This window comes from Macaca fascicularis, chromosome 6 (genome assembly GCF_037993035.2).
Source record: "Macaca fascicularis isolate 582-1 chromosome 6, T2T-MFA8v1.1".
In the NCBI taxonomy this organism is placed as follows: Eukaryota; Metazoa; Chordata; class Mammalia; order Primates; family Cercopithecidae; genus Macaca; species Macaca fascicularis.
The window spans coordinates 153,361,044-153,377,696 of NC_088380.1; the positions used below are offsets into that span (position 1 = coordinate 153,361,044).

General features: G+C 40.9%; 1 long non-coding RNA gene across 1 annotated transcript in view; it reads left to right on the forward strand.

The window, feature by feature from the left end:
* The first annotated feature begins 7,140 nt into the window (after positions 1 to 7,140).
* Positions 7,141 to 16,653, forward strand: part of LOC141407079 (uncharacterized) — a 55,002-nt gene continuing 45,489 nt past the window's right edge. Inside the window, exon 1 of the long non-coding RNA XR_012414231.1 lies at positions 7,141 to 7,383. This is a non-coding gene — a long non-coding RNA (uncharacterized lncRNA). The remainder of the gene's footprint in view (positions 7,384 to 16,653) is intronic.

The window sequence follows — 16,653 nt, forward strand, 5'->3', positions numbered from 1 at the left end:
TAATAGTTAGAAACATGAAATTGGAATTCTATTGGCCACTTGGGGGAATGGATTTTATAGGTATACTAGAAATTTTAAAGTTTATAGAACAGAATAATTATTGTAACAGTAACCTCAACATCTTGTATTCATATGTATTAGTGTTCTCACTGCTAACTTCTTACCTCCCATTACTGTTAACCGAATGGGTTAAAAGGGATTCTATTTATAAAAGCAAGCTGAGAAATTTCTAACATTATAATACATGCTTGTCTTTGGGTTGGTCTTATAATGTCTGATAATTCTTTTCTTTTTCTTTTTTTTTGAGATGAAGTCTTGCTCTGTCACCCAGGCTGGAGTGTAGTGGCACAATCTCAGCTCACTGCAACCTCTGCCTCCCAGGTTCAAGCAATTCTCCTGCCTTAGGTTCCCGAAGCTGGGACTACAGGCATGCGCTGCCATGCCTGGCCAATTTTTTGTATTTTAGTAGAGATCAGGTTTCACCATGTTGCCCAGGCTGGTCTTAAACTCCTGAGCTCAGGCAATCCGCCCTCCTTGGCTTTCCAAAGTGCTAGGATTATAGGTGTGAGCCACCATGCCCGGCCAATGTCTGAGAGTTAAAAGAGGTCTTACCAGTATTCATCAAAACTTAGTTTTGGGAAATTTATTCACATTTACCCAAGATTCACTGAAAATACCATGTCCCCCTAATTTAGTAGATTCTCCCTATCTTTCTTATTCTAAAGACAAAACTTGTCCTGCAGGTCATTTTACTTTTTTTTTTTTTAACCTAAACAGGGAGCAAGCAGCCTTTAAAATTAGCAGACCTTCTAAAAATTAAGCAGGCTTTTGCCAGGCTCAGATTGTTTGTGTATGTGTGTGTGTGTATGTGTGTGTGTGTGTGTGTGTATCTCTGTATGTGTGCATGTATTCATATATGAATGTATACATCTCCGTGTGTATCTTTTTGTCTGTTCCTAAATCTATTTTTTTTTCAGTCATTTTATGGTTGAGAAAAGGTACTAAGAAAAAAAGGTCTGAGAAGTCCATTCATCACTGGGATCTGCCTCTCTGCCTGACTAGTGACTCCCCAGAGAGTCTTAACAAGGTGCCACTGAACCAAAGTTCTTCTCCCCCACCCCAAAACAATCCTGAAAACACTATAATTTGAGGCTATTCTATCGTCTTCATTCCCAGGCTCTGCAGGACCTCCCCTCCCCCATTCATCTCTAGGCCCATCAGGTTTGTGGGCAAAGGAAGCATTAAAATGGATAGATTGATAGCCTTGTGAACACATCTATCTTTATACGTGTTGAATATTATGTCAATTATTCATCATTCAGAGATATCATTGCAGGGAAAAATCACATTAAGAGGAGTCAGGAAAACTAAAGGTTATAAATTCCAATCCAGCATACTCCCTAGTGGCTCTGGAATTCGGTGCTGGCTCCTCTGTGGTGGTCTCATTGGAATGCACGAGTGCCAGACCTTCTCTTAGGGATGTTTTATCCCCAGCCTCACCCCCCATCAAGCATAGAGGTGGAAAAGGGTGAAATGAATCTGTAAACACAGTACTTCTACGTTTCTTCTTAATTCTGCTATCACCTTGAGTTTGATATGTGTGAAAAATATATTTTTCTCTCAGTTGACTCCTCAATGAACTATTTTCTACAGCCCTAGATTATACCAAAAGTGGGCAATTAACATGGCAAGTGGTACAAGGTAAATATTAGAATGGTTGGCAGACAGATTCTAATATTCTATATCTGGTGGGAGGGCGCAGATTCTACCCTAGGCAGTGACTCAACCTCTCCAAGCCTGACCTTCCTCATTTTGTGATTTAGGGATTATACTGACCTCAGTGGCAGGTAGTGAAGAGTGAATTTGAAAATCTAGATTGCTGTAGCCTTGTAGTATAGTTTGAAGTCAGGTAGCGTGATGCCTCCAGCTTTGTTCTTTTGACTTAGGATTGCCTTGGAGATGCGGGCTCTTTTTTGGTTCCATATGAACTTTAAAGCAGTTTTTTCCAATTCTGTGAAGAAACTCATTGGTAGCTTGATGGGGATGGCATTGAATCTATAAATTACCTTGGGCAGTATGGCCATTTTCACGATATTGATTCTTCCTATCCATGAGCATGGTATGTTCTTCCATTTGTTTGTGTCCTCTTTTATTTCACTGAGCAGTGGTTTGTAGTTGTCCTTGAAGAGGTCCTTTACATCCCTTGTAATTTGGATTCCTAGGTATTTTATTCTCTTTGAAGCAATTGTGAATGGAAGTTCATTCCTGATTTGGCTCTCTGTTTGTCTGTTACTGGTGTATAAGAATGCTTGTGATTTTTGCACATTAATTTTGTATCCTGAGACTTTGCTGAAGTTGCTTATCAGCTTAAGGAGATTTTGGGCTGAGACAATGGGGTTTTCTAAATATACAATCATGTCATCTGCAAACAGGGACAATTTGACTTCTTCTTTTCCTAACTGAATACCCTTGATTTCTTTCTCTTGCCTAATTGCCCTAGCCAGAACTTCCAACACTATGTTGAATAGGAGTGGTGGAGAGGGCATCCCAGTCTTGTGCCAGTTTTCAAAGGGAATTTTTCCAGTTTTTGCCCATTCAGTATGATATTGGCTGTGGGTTTGTCATAAATAGCTCTTATTATTTTGAGGTACGTTCCATCAATACCGAATTTATTGAGCGTTTTTAGCATGAAGGGCTGTTGAATTTTGTCAAAAGCCTTTTCTGCATCTATTGAGATAATCATGTGGTTCTTGTCTTTGGTTCTGTTTATATGCTGGATTATGTTTATTGATTTGCGAATGTTGAACCAGCCTTGCATCCCAGGGATGAAGCCCACTTGATCATGGTGGATAAGCTTTTTGATGTGTTGCTGAATCCGGTTTGCCAGTATTTTCTTGAGGATTTTTGCATCGATGTGCATCAGGGATATTGGTCTAAAATTCTCTTTTTTTGTTGTGTCTCTGCCAGGCTTTGGTATCAGGATGATGTTGGCCTCATAAAATGAGTTAGGGAGGATTCCCTCTTTTTCTATTGATTGGAATAGTTTCAGAAGGAATGGTACCAACTCCTCCTTGTACCTCTGGTAGAATTCAGCTGTGAATCCATCTGGTCCTGGACTTTTTTTGGTTGGTAGGCTATTAATTATTGCCTCAATTTCAGAGCCTGCTATTGGTCTATTCAGGGATTCAACTTCTTCCTGGTTTAGTCTTGGAAGAGTGTAAGTGTCCAGGAAATTATCCATTTCTTCTAGATTTTCCAGTTTATTTGCGTAGAGGTGTTTATAGTATTCTCTGATGGTAGTTTGTATTTCTGTGGGGTCGTTGGTGATATCCCCTTTATCATTTTTAATTGCGTCCATTTGATTCTTCTCTCTTTTCTTCTTTATTAGTCTTGCTAGTGGTCTGTCAATTTTGTTGATCTTTTCAAAAAACCAACTCCTGGATTCATTGATTTTTTGGAGAGTTTTTTGTGTCTCTATCTCCTTCAGTTCTGCTCTGATCTTAGTTATTTCTTGCCTTCTGCTAGCTTTCGAATGTGTTTGCTCTTGCTTCTCTAGTTCTTTTAATTGTGATGTTAGAGTGTCAATTTTAGATCTTTCCTGCTTTCTCTTGTGGGCATTTAGTGCTATAAATTTCCCTCTACACACTGCTTTAAATGTGTCCCAGAGATTCTGGTATGTTGTAACCAAACCAGCATGGTACTGGTACCAAAACAGAGATATAGACCAATGGAACAGAACAGAGTCCTCAGAAATAATGCCACACATCTACAGCCATCTGATCTTTGACAAACCTGAGAGAAACAAGAAATGGGGAAAGGATTCCCTATTTAATAAATGGTGCTGGGAAAATTGGCTAGCCATAAGTAGAAAGCTGAAACTGGATCCTTTCCTTACTCCTTATATGAAAATTAATTCAAGCTGGATTAGAGACTTAAATGTTAGACCTAATACCATAAAAATCCTAGAGGAAAACCTAGGTAGTACCATTCAGGACATAGGCATGGGCAAAGACTTCATGTCTAAAACACCAAAAGCAACGGCAGCAAAAGCCAAAATTGACAAATGGGATCTCATTAAACTAAAGAGCTTCTGCACAGCAAAAGAAACTACCATCAGAGTGAACAGGCAACCTACAGAATGGGAGAAAATTTTTGCAATCTACTCATCTGACAAAGGGCTAATATCCAGAACCTACAAAGAACTCAAACAAATTTACAAGAAAAAAACAAACAACCCCATCAAAAAGTGGGCAAAGGATATGAACAGACATTTCTCAAAAGAAGACATTCATACAGCCAACAGACACATGAAAAAATGCTCGTCATCACTGGCCATCAGAGAAATGCAAATCAAAACCACAATGAGATACCATCTCACACCAGTTAGAATGGCAATCATTAAAAAGTCAGGAAACAACAGGTGCTGGAGAGGATGTGGAGAAATAGGAACACTTTTACACTGTTGGTGGGATTGTAAACTAGTTCAACCATTATGGAAAACAGTATGGCGATTCCTCAAGGATCTAGAACTTGATGTACCATATGACCCAGCCATCCCATTACTGGGTATATACCCAAAGGATTATAAATTATGCTGCTATAAAGACACATGCACACGTATGTTTATTGCAGCACTATTCACAATAGCAAAGACTTGGAATCAACCCAAATGTCCATCAGTGACAGACTGGATTAAGAAAATGTGGCACATATACACCATGGAATACTATGCAGCCATCAAAAAGGATGAGTTTGTGTCCTTTGTAGGGACATGGATGCAGCTGGAAACCATCATTCTTAGCAAACTATCACAAGAACAGAAACCAAACACCGCATGTTCTCACTCATAGGTGGGAACTGAACAATGAGATCACTTGGACTCGGGAAGGGGAACATCACACACCGGGGCCTATCATGGGGAGGGGGGCGGGGGGAGGGATTGCATTGGGAGTTATACCTGATGTAAATGACGAGTTGATGGGTGCAGCACACCAACATGGCACAAGTATACATATGTAACAAACCTGCACGTTATGCACATGTACCCTACAACTTAAAGTATAATAATAATAAATAAATTAAAAAAAAAAAGAAAATCTAGATTGCATAACTCTGAGTCCCCTCACCTCATAAAGCTGCCTATTTTTTAATGCCACAGTTTGTGGGAGGGACACCGAACTCTTCTTCAGAGTTTCTGAGGGTTCGTGGGTGAGGTATGTGTGTCTCTGGAGGGCTCTGTGCTGTGGATGGTTCTTCTGGAGGCCTGGTCTGGCAGGTGCTGCTCTGCCTCCCTGTCTTCCTTCCTACCACTAGATGTGACCCCTTTACTCCATTTGCTCAAAGAAGCACCAACACAGGAACCATCTAACCATCTGTTCACTCAATAAATACTCCTTGCTCCTTGCATGCCTACTACATGCTACGGAGGAGCAGCTGTGAACCAGAAGGAAGCCTCCGCTCTTGTTGAAGCCTGCATTTCAGTGGGAACGATGGAAGGCAGGCACATGGGACATTTCAGGTACCAGTGGGTGCTGTGAGGGTGATGATGCCACGGAAGATGGGTGGGATGGGAGGTCAAGGAGGGCCCTTCTGAGGATATGACAGTGGAGGTAAAGAAAGAGCCAGTTATGTGAAGATCTGGGGAAAGAGTGTTCCAGGCAAGGGAGCTGTGAGTTCAAGCCTGTTATGATAAAGAGACGGGGTCGTTCAACAAACAGGAAAGGAGAGAGTGTGGCAGGAAAGTGTGGTGTGAGATGATTAGAGAGGTGTGCAGTCTAGAACTAAGAGTTCATAAGAAATTTGGATTGTATTCTAAGTACAGCTGGAGGATTTTATGTAGATGCTTGACATATTTTGATTTATGGTGGTGGTGGGAAGGTCACTGTAGCTGCTGTGTGTGGACTAGGTTGTAGTTGTGGGGAGGAATGGGAGCAGGAAAGGCAGTTGGAGGCTCCTGCAGTGGTTAAAGTGAGAGATGATGGTGGCTTGGACCAGGATAGTTATCAGTGGTATGATGGCAATAAATAGATGGCGTTGTGAGTTTTTCTGGAGGCTCTGGAATTTGGTGCCAGGTCCTATGTGTACTGAGAGAATCCACCCATGGATTCAGTGTGGGCAAGAATGGAGTGAGGGAAACTGAGGATGGCTCCTAGGTGTTTTACAGGTTTTAGGTTTTGGCTACCCTCAAATCTAGAAAAATCTGGCAATTTTGGCTCACATAATATATCAGCCTTTTTCTGCCTTGAGGATTTTCTCATTAGCTATGTCTCTCCATGAGCCTCTCATCTCTTCTATGCTCTAGGCTTTCTCTTCTTAGGTTCTCTGTTTTGTGGGCTGAATATTTTTGAGCAGGGATGGCATTATTTAGAGCCTTTTATTGGTAGCCTACTGAGTGCTCAAACCTGTGCTAGTCCCTATAGGGAATATGGAAAGACTTCTTGGAGAATTATTATGCTAGTGTCCATTGTGGTGTTCCTGGCAAGGGCATTCTCATATTCCTATGACCACAGAGCCTCCCCTTCCCCTTTGCCCTGAAGATTCTCTCATGGGACTAGTGTTTCATTGAATAATATGTTGGTTATGTGTAGCATGCTGGTTATGTGTAGCATGCTGGCTATGTGTGGCATGCTGGTTAGGAGCTCTAGGCTTAGGATCTTGGTTCTGTCCTCTTTGGTTGCATGAGCTGTGCAAGCTGCTTAACATCTTTTAGGCTAACTTTCCCTATTTGTAAAATGGGAAACTGACTTCCTAGGGCACTTAGGAATATTTTAAGAGATGTCATATAGGAACTGGCAGATACATGCTCAATAAAAAGTAAAGTAGCTGGTGTTGCTGCTGTTGCTTTTACTGTTGTTTTTATTGACTTGAATAAAGAAATCTTGCACCTGTTAAAATGAAACACGACATGGTAGCTCCTGATATTTTGCCATACTCAGCTGGTGATAAGAATCAGATAAGCCAGTCATTTGAATAACTATGATTTATTGAATTCTTACCATGTTCTAAGTTCTTTATGTATACTGTTCACTTAATCTTCATGACCATTCTAGGAATCAGGTTCAATTGTTATTGCCCTTTGATAGATGATTAGGGCAATGAGACTCAGAGGGGTTAAATAATTTGCTAAAGGCCACACAACCTGTAAAATGGCAGAAACTGGGACTATCCAACTCCAAAGCCCACGTTCTTAGACATTAGGGGCTATTGAATGAAGTGTGTTTGTGTATGGGGGAATTTAAGAGAATATCAAACCATTTCTAGAGTTCTACCCAATATTGAGACCTTGTTTAATGTAAGGGAACTCTGACATTCTCTTGATTGAATGCTCTCCCCTTCATAGCAACTTCTTCTGCAGCTTCCTTGCCCGGTGCTCCAGTATTTGAGGTATGCTTGATGGTTCTGAATTCAGATTTGAATCATGTGTCTGCCTGGTTTTTGTGCCCTTGGACAGCAAACTTAATTGCCAAGCCTCAGTTTTCTTCCCTTTTTTTTTTTTTAAAGTGGGTACAATGGTATCTATGCCACAGGCTTGTGGTAAAACTTAATCTGATGAGATCTGATACATGCTGATGTTTATTGGGTACTTAATATTATTATTAGTGAAACCTGGCCAAATATGACTCTTTGATGAATGTATATAATTTCAGGGAGTTAATTTTACTAAAGTACTTGAAAATGTTGATTGATCTAGTATACTTTTATTTCATAGACAAAGTATAGGTAAAGTCAATAACAGTTATTTTAGATTGTGTGAATTCTAGGGTAGTGGCATTAGAATGGAAGTTTTATTTCTTTTAATTGGACTAGAGCCACCATTCCATAAATCTATTGCACATCTTAAGTCACCCAGTGCTCTTGCATTCATCTTTGTTCTTTGCTTGGACGTCAAGCAGTCTGCCTGGAGCTGGTTAGAGAGTCCTAAATTTAGAATCTGCCTACCTATAAATAAGGTCCAGAAAGATAGATGACTTTGGTCACCTGAAACGGATATTAGAAAACACATACCCTAAGCTATCAAGGGAATGAGAGGGAGGGTGAGAGAGGCATGCCTAGGGAGAGGAAGGACGGGGCTTAAAAGGAGGGGTTGTGATGGATTGTTCAGCACCTGTAAACAAAGAACTGTGCCTGGGGCTCTCCTGGCGGTTGGAAATCCAGCCCAAACATTCAATGACTCAATCGTTGTTCAGCTTGTTTAAGTCCATGCCATTTGTACATATGATGGGATTTTATGAGACATTTTACAACAATTCCCCACCACTGTTTGGGGAAATAATGTCATAAGATTCAACCTTCTTTCTTTTTCCGTTCTGAGATGGTTTCTCAAAAAATAGCTTTTATGTGCCCTTAGCAGTTGGCTACTCTCAGTTTCTACTAAGAAATACAGGCCGACCTCACTGAGCAGGGGGCCCTTGTATTTGATTTTCAGAAGAGCACATGTATTTGAAAAGATTTCATTGTCCTTTTTGCCAGGAAGCAACAATGTCTGAACCAGACGCTTCTGGGTGACCAAAAGAAAGACTCACCTTATTGGTTTGTTATTCTTTACAGGTGGTTAAGGGGATGAGCTTTGTAGTAAGATGCATTTGGATTCATGCTCTTCCTTCATGTCTTCCCAGCTCTTATCTTGGGCAAGTTAGAAACCTCTTGGAACTTATTTGTCCGTCTATAAAATGGGGATAATAACATTATCTCATAGGTTTGTTGTGAGGGTATTTAAAATACTTAGCAGTGCCAGGCACAGAGTTAACCCCTTAATAAACGGCATTGATTATAATTATGAGGCTGTCTTCTCTGCCTCACCTTTCTTCTTGTCTTATCTAGTAGTTTTGAGTGGCTGGTCTGTGTTTCCTTGTCATATATGATTTCCTTCCTTGCATGTATCACTCTCTGGAACTATCTTATTTAAAAATTTGTTTGTGGTTTCTCCCCTCCCACTATGATGCAAGCATCATATGGCAAGCCTTTGTGTATCTGCTCATACTTGTCCACTCAGGGAGAGCACTGAGTAGTCTCTCCATACACAATTACTAACTCCCTTAACGGTTTCAGTAATTTTTCTTTCTTCTCCATGATTCCTGTATTAAAAAACCATTTTATTTTAGAATTGAGGGTCTAGGCAAGGATGAGAATGAAAAGGTGATCATTGTTTTGGATTGGTTTGAGGTGGAATCTCAGGTTAGAAGAACTTCTTGGGAAAACTAGGATGAAGACGACTGGGGCTTTCCCCTCCGCCCCTGCCAGAGATTGGTGTAAGTATATTCATTAGGATTCTAGTTTCAAGGCCCATAAAATTCACTGAGCAAGCTTAAGCAATAAAAGAGGTGTTCATTGTAAGGACTCAGGAATGTTTTTTTGGAACTGAAGGGAATGGATGTCATCAGGCCCCAGGAATGGGCTGGAAATAAGAATTTTTTCACAAACATCTGCTTCTGCCTTTTCTCTCTGCAGATCTACTTTTGCATCTCTAAAACCCAGCATTTTGCAAACTATTTGTGCTAAAACACAGTAAAAATGAGTTATACTAAAATGAAATAAAACAAGCCCTGATTTTTTATTATTAGATTCCGTAGACATAAAATTATTCTGTCGAAGTGCTATAAAGGTTCTTAAGTGCTTCCTTACTCTCAGTTTCTGTCCTTAATTCCTCGTGGACTGGTAACAGATGGCTTGTAAGCAGGCATGACTGCAGTTTACGCAGCAAGTGTGGATTGCTACCCCTCATGCTCAGATCCACACCCCTCCACAAGAAACCAGACCAAACTGAATGGTAATCTTTTAGCCTGCAAGTGTGATTCAGGCTTTGCTCAATGGTCTTTTATAATACTCTGGTCTATGCAGCTATGGCCACTAGGTGGGGGCAAAGAATAAAAACATGGCAGCTAGGGGTGTGTCCTTGTGGGGGCGGGGGAAACACGGTTAAGGGCTGAGCCAAGTGGACACCTGAAAATGGGTCTACATAGGGAGATTTCCAGCACTACTGATTCTATTTCTTCTGAAAACACGTCATGAAAAGACTTCTGATGCCAAGTGCAGGGACTCTGGGAGGTGACCGAATGTGTGGCTGTGAACATGGAGGGGAGAAGTCATACGCTAGTTTCACAATTCTCACTAGTGTATTTTGAGAGAGTTCCCATCACATTTACACTCTCTGCCAGCCTACTCCTATTTCTATATGCAAATATTTTTCAAGCACACAACTTCCCAGATCTCTGGCACAAACTGTCTAATGCTTCCCTTGCAGATGTTTTATGGATTTATTTTTTATCTTATGCCAAGGAATTGAAATGTCCACTTGAGATTTGGTCAAGTGAAGGCCCAGATCTTTTCAGAATGGTGGTGACAATTTCAAGAACCATTTGGCATCTAGGGGAGATTCCTCAAGTGAGTCCTAAGTGAATTTGTCAATGCTCTTCCTTCCTTTACCTAAGAGAAGGGTACAGAGGGGTAGCTGACATAAATATAGGCCTTGGTTATCATCGATACTCCTCTTTCCCAGCTTTCTTGGAACAAGCTCGTTTAGCAAGCAGATACCTGTAAGACCTGGAATTGGTACACTAATGGAAAGGCTTTGGTTTAAGAGACTTGGGCCCATTCAAGTCCAGTTTAAAAATGCAGAAAGTTACTGTGATATGGTAATTGCATGGATGAACTGTAAGCCTTTATAGATGAGTGATCAAGAGTGTGGAATTCAAACTGGGCATGGTGGCTCACACCTGTAATCCCAGCACTTTGGGAGACTGAGGCAGGCAGATCACCTGAGGTCAGGAGTTTGGGACTAGCCTGGCCAACAAGGCAAAACCCTGTCTCTATTAAAAATACAAAAATTAGCTGGGTGTGGTGGCACACACCTGTAATCCCAGCTACTCAGGAGGTTGAGGCAGGAGAATCCCTTGTGGAGATTGCAGTTAGCTGAGTGGAGGTTAGCAGGTGGAAGTTAGTGCAGTTAGTAGGTGGAGGTTAGTGAGTGGAGGTTAGTTCAGTTAGCAGTTGGAGGTTGCAGTTAGCTGAGACTGTGCTAATGTACTCCACTCTGGGCCACAGAATGAGACTGCATCTAAGAAAAAAAAAGTATGGACTTCAGGTTGAAATCTTGTCTCTCTATTTGTGTGTCCTTAGGCAAGACACTGGCTTCTCTGAGCATCAGTTCCCTTAGCTTCAAAATGGGCATAATCATTTCGTAGAGTTTTTGGTAACTCACTCAGCAACTATTTTGTTGAGCACTCACTAGCATCCAGATACTGGGCTAACACTGAGGGTGCAGTAGGGAACAAGAGAGAAATAGTTTTGCCTCGCATAGGACCACAGGACATTATAGCAGAGTAAGCTTTGAATAATAATAATAATGAAGTAATAAATTAAAGTACTGTGATCAAACGTAAGATATGGTCAAGCACAAGTGTCAAAGCCCATGTGTCAAATCTTTTAGCAATCCTGATTCTGATTTGACTAACATCTGAATAATATTTACTATTTAGAGTTCATAATCCTCTGAAGCCAGCGTTGTCCACATGTCAATAGAATTTTGCTTATGGATTTGTTTCCTTACTCAGTTTTCCTATGTATTCTTTATGTGTAATCAAACGTATCATTTACTTTTTCTTTTTTGAGACAGAACCTTACTCTGTCACCCAGGCTGGAGTGCAGTGGCACAATCTCAGCTCACTGCAGCCTCCACCTCCTGGGTTCAAGCGATTCTCCTGCCTCAGCCTCCCGAGTAGCTGGGATTACAGGTGTGAGCCACCACGTCCAGCTAATTTTTGTGTTTTTAGTAGAGATGGGATTTCACCATGTTGCCCAGGCTGGTCTCCAACTCCTGACCTCAAGTGATCTGCCTGCCTCGGCTTCCCAAAGTGCTAGGATTACAGGTATGAGCCACCGCGCCTGGCCCATTTACTTTTTCCAGAAGCTTTTAAATCAAGAATGTGAAAGAAAAGCCTCTACTGAGAGATAATAAGGCCAAATTCATCCATTTGCTTGTTTGTCCATTTGGTGTTTATGGAGTATCTTTTGGTTGTTTGGTACTGAGGACATAGAGGAAAAATGACCACTTTTCAGTAGGGGGACAAATAGTTAAATATGTAGGTGTCAATATTGTGGGGTTAGGCATCGTAATAGAAATTATGAGAGGTAGAATTCTTGTGTGTGTGTGTGTGTGTGTGTGTGTGTGTGTGTGTTTTTCTTTTTCTTTTTGGTAGAGAAAGGTCTTTCTCTCTTGCCCAGGCTGGTTTCCTGGCCTCAAGTGATCCCCCTGCTTTGGCCTCCCGAAGTGCTGGAGTTACAGGTGTGAGCCTCTGCACCTGGCTGTGGGAGGCAAAATTCTGAGATGGCTAAATTTCCTGATGCCTTGGTGTGTGCCCTCCCCCTTGCATCTGCATTCCCTTCCTCTTGAGCATGGGCGGGACTTGTGAACATGATGGGATATTACTCCTGTGTTTAGCGTACTAACCAGTTGACTTTGAGTTAACAAAAAATGGCGTTATTCTGGATGAACTAGACCTAATCAAGTGAGCCCTTAAAAGGGACTGAGCCCCTCCTGAAGTCAAAAGAAAGTCAAAGTGTGAGAGAGAAACTTTCCTGCTGACCTGGAAGACACAGCCTTCGTGAGCTCTATAGCTGCAAGAAAATGGTTTATCAAGTTCCATGTTAGCTTGAAAGAAGACCCCAGATCTAGCAACCTTGTGAGCAGAGGACTTAGCTAACCTTTACTCAGACTCCTGACCCAGGGAAACTGTGAGATAATAAGTCTGTGTTGTTTAAAGCCACTAAATTTGCAGTAATTTGTTACACAGCATAGAAAAATGAATACAGAGGTATGTATAGATTGCCATGACAGAATGACCTTTCTTAATTGTACAAACAGATCTCTGCTGGACTATGTGGAACTGTGAGTCAAACTGAAACTTCTGGATGCAGGTAGATGGTGCAATTTGTGACATATGAACTGTTGGTAGATTAAGGTCAATGGCAAAGAAACCAAGCATTTGAAGACTATTTCATGGATTATATATTTGTATGGTTTTAATTACATTAATATTTAATAATTGTATGTGTTCCATATAGTGCTGGGTGGGGGTAAAGGCAAGAAATACACAGATGTGTAACACAGACCTTGCCCTGAAGATGCTTGTTCTTTATTCAAGGAGACAATTGTGTCAGTTGGCTACATTACAATAACTCCAAATGGAGATCTAAGCAATTTACTGGGAGAGTTTAATTCAGTCTGAAATGAGTTAGAGAAGCCTTTGTTTGTTGCATTTGAGCTAGGGCTTGAAGGATGTCCCCACTGATGCTGCTGGTTGCCTTTGGAAAAGCCATTTCCTCCTTCTTTCCTGGAAGATCTCTGATGTTTCTTGGGGGGATCTATGTTTCTCCAGCATGACTCACAGATTGATCTTGTTTGGCCTAAACCATGGGGTGGCTGACTGGGCCAAGCAGTTTGCCACGTGTTTTTGTAAATGAAGTTTATTGGAACAAGTCACTCAATGGTTTATGTATTATTGATGACTATTTTTGTGCTACATGGGGAGAGCTGAGCAGTTGTGGCAAAGCCCATATGGCCCACACAAGCTAAAATATTTACTATCTAGCCTTCTACAGGAAAAGTTTGTTGACCTCTGGTGATATGGTTAGGCTTTGTGTCCCCACCCAAATCTCATCTTGAGTTGTAATCCCCAGGTGTTGAGGGAGAGACCTTGTGGGAGATGATTGGATCATGGGGGTGGTTCCCCTCATGCTGTTCTCGTGATAGTGAATGAGTTCTCATGAGATCTGATAGTTTTATAAGGCAGTTTTCCCTGATGTTTCCTGTGTGCTCACATTCTCTCTCACCTGCTGTCATGTGAGATGTGCTTGTTTCCCCTTCACCATGATTGTAAGTTTCCTGAGGCCTCCCTAACCATGCAGAACTGTGAGTCAGCCAAACCTCTTTTCTTTATACATTACTCAGTCTTGGGCAGTTCTTTATAGCAGTGTGAGAACAGACTAATACACCTGGTCTAAGACATCACGGTAATTTCAAACCTCTTTTCAGTGCCTGATTTAGGAGTGGGAATGCAACACAATTTGGCCAAGGAAATAGGATGGGATCATTGCTGGGGTTTTTTTAATTGACAAAAAGAGGCTTTCAAGAAGTTCCTGCTTCTCCTGCTAGATGTGTTTTTGACTGGATGTGATATTTCAAACTGCTAAAGATTTTGTGACCTTAATGAGAATTAGCCTGAGAATAAGAGCATGTACTGAGGATGTCAGATTGATACATTGAAAATAACTTTTGTCTCTGATGGTGTCTTTGAGCTGCCAAATTAACCATCTCTGGAGCCATCTTATCTCCAGACGTTTTGTTCTGTGATGTAATAATTTTCAGTACTGTGCAAGCCAGTGGAGCCAGGGTCTTCTTACTTGCAGTCGGGATCAGTCATAGTGATTCTGATTTCATTGATTTCAATAAATGGGGAAGGAGAAAAGGATGTTACAGGTTTAAGAAACAGCATGAGCAAAGTCCTAAGGCATAAATAAATATGGCTTGGCTGGGTATAGCAAGTATTTGCAGGACAGGTAACAGGGTGTATGGGGGGAAACACTGGGAAGCTTGGAATCAGATTATAAAAGAGCTAGAATGTGAGACTAAAGATTTTAAGATTTTGGAAATTTATGAGCAATAAAGTGTCATTGGAGCTTTTTGAGGAAGAAAGTCCCTTTTTCAACTCATATTTTAGGAAAGTAACTGTAGATGCAGTGTAAAGGAGTGGTCCCCAACCTTTTTGGTACTAGGGTTAAGTTTTGTGGAAGATTATTTTTCCATGTGAATTGGGTGGGGGAATGGTTTCAGGATGAAACTGTTCCAACTCAGATAATCAGGCACTAGATTCTCATAAGGAACATGCAACCTAGATCCTTTGCATGCACAGTTCACAATAGGGTTCTTACTCCTTTGAGAATCTGATGCCTCAGCTGATCTGACAGGAGGTGGAGCACAGGAGGTAATGCTTGCTTTGCCCACTGCTCACCTCCTGCTGTGTGGCCTGATTCCTAACTGATCCCAGTACTGATCTGTGGCCCAGGGGCTTGGGGACCCATGGTGTAAAGAATGGATCAGAGTGGTGTAAAGTATAGGTTAGTGAAGATAGGCTTCCTTTTACTTCACTGAATACCAGTAGCCTAGAGCAAGACCTCTAGCTAGAGCAAGTCATTAGCCAGAGCGTGGTCCCTAAAACAACAGTACCAGAATCACCCGTGAACTAGTTAGAAATCCAAATTATCAAGTTCCACCCCAGAACAAGTGAATCAGAAACTCTGGAAGTGGGACCAAGCAATCTTTTATCTAGCCTTCCAGGTGATTCCAACACACACTCAAGTTAGAAAACCACTGCTCCAGACAGTTCATAGACAGCTGTACAATTACTAGGGAGGTTTTCCTAACAAAGTGATGACATCTATATTTATCTGAGAGGAAGGTACACACCAGAGTAGTTTTTCCGGGAAATTGTAAAGTATTTTTACCATGTGGGTTAAGAATTGGGGTTTTGGAATATTGCTAGCAATACACTAATTTGTATTTTTGAAGAAAAGAGAAAGTATTCCTGTCTTGTGCTGACTTTCGAAGGGAAAGGCTTCCAGCTTTTGCCCATTCATTACGATATTGGCTGTGAATTTGTCATATGGCTCTTATTATTTTGAGGTATGTTGCTTCAATACCTAATGTATTGAGAGTTTTAAACATGAAGGGAATTTTATTGAAGGCCTTTTCTGCGTTTATTGAGATAAGCATGTGGTTTTTGTCTTTAGTTCTGTTTATGTGACGAATTATGTTTATTGACTTGCATATATTGAATCAGCCTTGCATCCCAAGGATAAAGCCAACTTGATCATGGTGGATAAGCTTTTTTATATGCTGCTGGATTTGGTTTGCCAGTATTTTATTTAGTACTTTTGCATCGATGTTCATTAGGGATATTGGTCTGACGTTCTCTTTTTTTGTTGTTGTATCTCTGCCAGGTTTGGGTATTAGGATGATGCAGGCCTCGTAAAATGAGTTAGGGAGGAGTCCCTCCTTTTCAATTTTTTGGCATAGTTTCAGAAGAAATGGTACCAGCTCCTCTTTGTAACTTTGGTAAAATTCAGCTGTAAATCCATTTGGTCCTGGGCTTTCTTGGGTTGGTAGGCTATTTATTACTGCCTCAACTTCAGAACTTGTTATTGGTCTATTTAGGGATTTGACTTCTTCCTGGTTCAGCCTTGGGAGGGTGTATGTGTCCAGTAATGTATCCATTTCTTATGGATTTTTTTAGTTTGTTTGCACAGGGGTGTTTATAGAATTCTCTGAGAGTTGTTTATATTTCTGTGGGTTCAGTGGTGATATCCTCTTTATCATTTTTTTATTGAGTCTGTTTGATTCTTCTCTATTTTCTTCTTTATTAATCTAGCCAGAAGTCTATCTATTTTATTGTTTTTTTAAAAAAACTGACTTCTGGATTTGTTGAGTTTTTGAAGTTTTTTTTTAATGTCTCTATCTCCTTCAGTTCTGCTCTGATCTTGGTTATTTCTTGTCTTCTGCTAGCTTTGAAATTTGTTTGCTCTTGGTTCTCTAGTTCTTTGAGTTGTGAAGTTAGCATGTCGATTTGAGATCTTTCTAGCTTTTTAATGTGGGCATTTAGT